Source organism: Micropterus dolomieu, linkage group LG01, assembly GCF_021292245.1.
Source record: "Micropterus dolomieu isolate WLL.071019.BEF.003 ecotype Adirondacks linkage group LG01, ASM2129224v1, whole genome shotgun sequence".
Lineage (NCBI taxonomy): Eukaryota > Metazoa > Chordata > Actinopteri > Centrarchiformes > Centrarchidae > Micropterus > Micropterus dolomieu.
In genome coordinates, this window is record NC_060150.1 from 28185151 (window position 1) to 28191150 (window position 6000).

General features: G+C 42.1%; 1 protein-coding gene across 2 annotated transcripts in view; it reads right to left on the bottom strand.

Moving 5' to 3' along the window:
- LOC123979374 (NEDD4-like E3 ubiquitin-protein ligase WWP1) overlaps positions 1–3355 on the bottom strand; it is a 37913-nt gene extending 34558 nt beyond the window's left edge. The window contains exon 1 of one of the 2 annotated variants that reach the window (XM_046063302.1): positions 3171–3355. The gene's annotated coding sequence lies outside the window, so the exon portion shown is untranslated. The remainder of the gene's footprint in view (positions 1–3170) is intronic. The other variant, XM_046063283.1, reaches the window with a different exon arrangement.
- Between the last annotated feature and the right edge of the window lie 2645 nt (positions 3356–6000).

Sequence of the window (6000 nt, forward strand, 5' to 3'; positions counted from 1 at the left end):
ATCGGTCGGCCCATTCTCCTCTGACCTCTAGCATCAACAAGGCATTTTCGCCCACAGGACTGCCGCATACTGGATGTTTTTCCTTCTTCACACCGTTCTTTGTAAACCCTAGAAATGGTTGTGCGTGAAAATCCCAGTAACTGAGCAGATTGTGAAATACTCAGACCGGCCCGTCTGGCACCAACAACCATGCCACGCTCAAAATTGCTTAAATCACCTTTCTTTCCCATTCTGACATTCAGTTTGGAGTTCAGGAGATTGTCTTGACCAGGACCACACCCCTAAATGCATTGAAGCAACTGCCATGTGATTGGTTGATTAGATAATTGCATTAATGAGAAATTGAACAGGTGTTCCTAATAATCCTTTAGGTGAGTGTATATGGAGATCTAAACAGTGTTTTTCTAAAATGACTCTTTGACCTTGAGAGCCAATTTCAATTGCCTCATTTCCAAGAGATAATAAACATTAAATATGTAGGATTGTCACATGCCCAGGTGAGAAAAGTACAGCTCTGGGTCTAAAAATACAATTTGCACAATAAACTTGTATGTTACATTTGCTTCAGTTTTTCCTGTATTATTGTGTGTGACTGGTTGCTTATACTGTCTAATGTGCTGGTCAGCCTGTAGAAAGCAGTGCTGGTGTAGGGGTGGATTTGCTTACAAAACGGCAGGTACACTGCCTATTGCTAGACAATGCACTTTTTATTTTGTGGTGCATTTGTGTGTCTGCATAATGCCAAAGCATCTTTAGGGAAGAAACAACAGACCTTAGAAACTGGGCTCATACAGGGAGTATTAAGGTTCTCTAATTTCACACGCACAACAATTTACACACCAACATGGATGCTTAGGCCCACATTCAGTTTTAGAGTTGCTTACACTGAAGACATCTGTGCAGAGCCCGATGCCAGGGCAGGTGTTTGCTTACATGGACAGAACTGAAGTCCCCCTTCAAGCACACACCCCAGCTCATCAAACCGGGGCAAAAAAACAAGTCATAACCTCAGTAGCAGCAAACAAGACTAAGCCTCAACACAGTGAAGTTTTGTTGTCTTGGTCTTATCTTTAGAATTACAATGACCACAAACCACAAGAACACTTCAATTTTCTAACAGGAGGCAGGAGATGTGTCATTTTTACCTGCCACCAGTTTTGATCTGTCTATTTAGACCATGTAGGGTTTCACTGCAGTGATCTACTGACCATCATGCACCCTAAAGCGAGTGTAATACTTTCCGCATCCATGAGTACACAAGGGGCCGCTACGGTCCGCGTGATGGAAAAAATTATCATCAGAGGGTGTACATGTACGTAGCCTCTGTGCGGACATCCGCGTGTCTCCCGTTTTTTTGTGACAGCTACCCACTACGCTACCAGTGCACCAACCAACTGCATAAGTGTGGCTTCTGTGACTCCAGAGAGTAGTGTAAACAAAAGTAGTCTGCGTCTGTGGTGTCCGCAGCTGCCCATGTACATGTCCGCTATAAAGTATATTTGAGGCTTAAATGTGTGATAACTGCATAAATTAGCCTAGGTAATTTAACCTAGCTCTCCTTTCTCTCATTAACAATCAGGAGCTGTTAAATTTTCACAACTTTTGTTTATGTTGGCATGACACACTAACTTCACACAGTAGTGGCAGGCTACAACTCTTACAACTTTCCCCATTGCTGCTTTCTTGGTTTTTAAAGGTTAGTGTGTGTGTGTGTGAGTGAGAGATAGAGATAGAGATAGAGAGAGAGAGAGAGAACAAACAAACAAGTATATTTCAGAGCCAGACAGAAAAAGTTGCTGCTCAGGTGACAATTTCCTGTAAGTTCTCTCCCAATGTGTCATTAGTATACACTTTGTGACACACAGAGATGCCAAACCACTGTTTACAGCTGAGACAGCAGGACCCGCACTAATGGTCCTGAAATACAAAGGGCGGAATGTATAAAAAACCTTCATTAGCCACTGAAACAATTAAAGTCATTTCTGACTATTTCTCCTAGAGAGCAAGCGTATCCACAGAAGGAGAATGGAAGATAACAGGGCCTAACCTTTACTGATAGAGATTCCCATCAGGTATTATCTGAGCCCAAGTTTATTATGTAAACTGTGCCCAAAATTTTCTGTTTGCCGTCAGGGACTGTTACAGTGCAAATGATACATTCTTGTCCAGCATATATAAAAGGGGCGCTGGTGAATATTATAGCAATGCTGTAGCAATGTGCCTCACGACAGGCCTATGTTTCCTGTGTCTTAAGTCATGACCAAACAAATAGCGTACAGACAACAATTGTCCCCGCCTTTAAAAGTGTGAGACAACCAATGTTTTTTTTCACTTACAGACAAGTTAAGAAAACAAAACCATCAATTATTGGATCATGAATTAGCGGATTGGTAACATTAAAAAACTTTCCGTGAGCCATACGCTAACAACAGCTTAGTGATATTAGCGCAAATCTCACATTACACAAACTCTGATATGGTTAACATTAATGACCAATGGCTAACTTTGGATAATCTACTGTCATGCTAACGTTAGCACACAAAGTAAGAGAAACTTAATAGGCAGCTATTGTCCTTCGGATAGTGATATCTTAAATCTGAGTCACTGTTTGGTAACGTTAGGCTTATATTTGCATCATACATATCACACAGGACCAGTATCCGTCAAATAAGGCTGGCTAACGACATGTAGCGATGAAACTACTGGCACTAGTCTGCAACGAACGCTAAAGTCAGCACGCTAACTGTTAGCAAGCTGGCAAAAACCTAGCCATTTAGCCACAGTGAAAACACATTTTAGTGTTATTTGTTTGAGGAACTAGCTCCACACTAGCTGATTATCGTTATGTACACGGCTAACTGGTTTGCCAGATGGTAATGTCTACTCAACAGTTTAATCTTTAGCTGTAAAACTTGCAGAAGGGCAGACACAGCTAGTTTAGCAAGCTAACGTTACAAACTTAGCCAAGTTAGCTATTATCCAATTGCTGGCAGCTAGCCGGCTTGCTAGCGAATTTATTTAGCAGCTTTGCTAGTTGTCCGCCATCACAAAGCTAGTGTAACAGTTTAGTTAGAGGTGGAAGACAGGTTTATCAGGAGTTCATTTTTGACATTACGTGAAAGTCGTTAGTAACGTTAACGGTTTAAGTTACATAAGCAGCTGTGTTTTACCTTCTCCGTTGTTCCGCTTCTTTACTACTCTCTGAGTCTCTGCGGTTCTCTAACGTTACGGTTGTCGGGAAAATGCCCAACCGTACAGGCCCCACAGTCTGCTAGGGTTCTCTTGCCATCTCTGTGCAAAGCCTCCGACCAGCAAAACACACGGGCGACAGGCGCGCCACCCCAAATATTGCTGTGTAATAACACGGGACACAAGAGTTAACCCTGTGAGTCAATACCTTATAAACTGTATGTATTTATTCCACAACCTGCCCAGACGTGTTGATGGACGGTATGACCAGACCATATGTACTTTTCCTGTGCATATCATCTACAAATATAATTTAAATATGCATGATATGTGTGGATTTTTACATTGCACAAACCAAGAGTCTCTCTTCTCTACTTGTCGAGGTGAATGGTAAGCAAATCATTCCTATATTTTATGTGCTAACTTTTTTTTATATCAATAATTCTCAAACGTCTTTTCTTTTTCTTTATTTGTTATTGGACCTTTTTTTTGTTACTACTGCAGCAATATTGTTCACCTTATTCATTTTGAAAGGCCTATTCATTTCACTTTACAAATTGTGTCTTTTATGTTTGTGTGCTACTTTTGTTCTGAAGGAGGTCAGGACCCAAAGGGCTTCAAGGTAAATCTGAGGGGTCATAACACAATCAAAGAAAGAAAACAACCAGAACTGAGTTTTTTTCCCCTCTGAATTATGTTTGTAATTATGAAATACTGAATACTTTTGCCTCTTGTGGCTGTAAAAATCATTCCAATTAAATCATCTGTGGAGGAGAAAATCACTCTTTTGTTGAACTGTTCACAACTTGTGTGTACACTAAGAAGATCACCTGTGGAGAGGGGTCACAAGTAGAAATTGATTTACTTAGGGGTCACAAGTCAGTAGTATATACAGTAAACCACAAGTAGGTTAGCAAATACCCCATTTGCCGATGTGGATTAATTAACTTTTATCTTCAAATGTAGCCTATATATCTAGTAAATATTGCAGAATGACTTATAATAATGTTGTTATTCTTACACCACATTAACTAAAGGGGCACTCCACACATTAGCAAGTTTGAACTTCTGGCCTCGGCTGGTGTATTTTTGTTTTCACTCAGAGGCACTAGCTATTCTTTTTGGCTGTTAGAGGCTGTGGTCTGACGTATGTCAGTTTATGACGTTGTCATGCGTGATGTGATGTCCTGGGGTCATTGTGGTTCTTGCAACATCAGACACCCACCAAAAGCTTGGCATATGTAAGTTCTAATTCCGTGAGTAAAAAGGTTTGACATTTATCAGATCTGTGATTGAAATCTAGAGTTTACAGTGAGGTTTATACATTACCCTGGCATGTACTGTACCACAGCACCAGGCCAGGTTCTAATTATTTGTGATGGGTCTTAACTCAATGACATCTTTCGGCCCTGCTTATGTCTATTTAATAAATGGAGACCAAATAATGAAACCAGACCGGACTAAATGGGAGGGAAGGCTCAAATGTACACCAACACCTGCACCTCCAGTTACCAGTCCGTCAAGCTCCTGAAGTTTGCGGACGACACCACCCTCATTGGGCTCATCTCTGGTGGGGATGAGTCTGCTTACAGGTGAGAGATCGACCATCTGGTGACCTGGTGCGGCCAGAACAGTCTGGAGCTCAACGCTCTGAAGACAGTGGAGATGGTCGTGAACTACAGGAAGAGCCCAGCCGCACCCTCCCCCATCATCCTGTGTGGCACCATCATCTCCCAGGTCTCCCAGGTGAACATCACCTCCATCATCAAAAAGGCCCAGCAGAGGATGTACTTCCTGCGGCAGCTGAAGAAGTTCAGCCTGCTAAAGACAATGATGGTGCACTTCTACACCGCCGTCATTGAGTCCATCCTCACCTCCTTCATCACCATCTGGTACGCTGCTGCCACTGCCAGGGACAAAGGCAGCCTGCAGCATATCATTCGCTCTACAGAGAAGGTGATTGGCTGCAATCTTCCATCACTTCAGGACCTGCACGCCTCAAGGACTCTGCGGCGAGCAGGAAAGATTGTAGCTGACGCTTCCCATCCCGGTCATAAACTGTTTCAGACACTCCCCTCTGGCAAGAGGCTGCAGTCTATCAGGACCAAAACCTCTCGCCACAAAAACAGCTTCTACCCATCTGCAGCTAGCCTCATTAACAAGGTCCATGCCCCCCACTGCATCTATCTATGTCAGCTGGATGTCTGTCTGCGTGTAGCACCTTAACACCAAAGCAAAATCTTTGTATGTGTAAAACACTACTTGGCAATAAAGCTCCTTCTGATTCTGTAATATATACCATACTCCATTTTCTTTCATTCTCTCCCTTTTAATAAAGGTTTACAGATGAAGTTTGGACCAATGCCAATCTGTGATATATATATATACACACACACACACACACACAGTGGGGGAAATAAGTATTTGACCCCTTGCTGATTTTGCAGGTTTGCCCACTTACAAAGAATGCAACGATCTATAATTTTAATCATATGTACATTCTAACAGTGAAAGACAGAATCCCAAAGAAAATTCCAGAAAATCACATCATATGAATTTATAAAAATTGATAACCATCTGATGAGGAAAAACAAGTATTTGACCCCCTGGACAAACAGCATGTTAATATTTTGTAGAAAAGCCATTATTGGCCAGCACAGATGTCAAACGGTTTTTATAGTTGGTGACAAGGTTTGTGCACATTTCGGCAGGGATGTTGGCCCACTCCTCCCTGCAGACAGCCTCCAAATCATTCAGGTTCCGAGGTTGTCGCCTGGCAACTCGAATTTTAAGCTCCCTCCAAAGATTTTC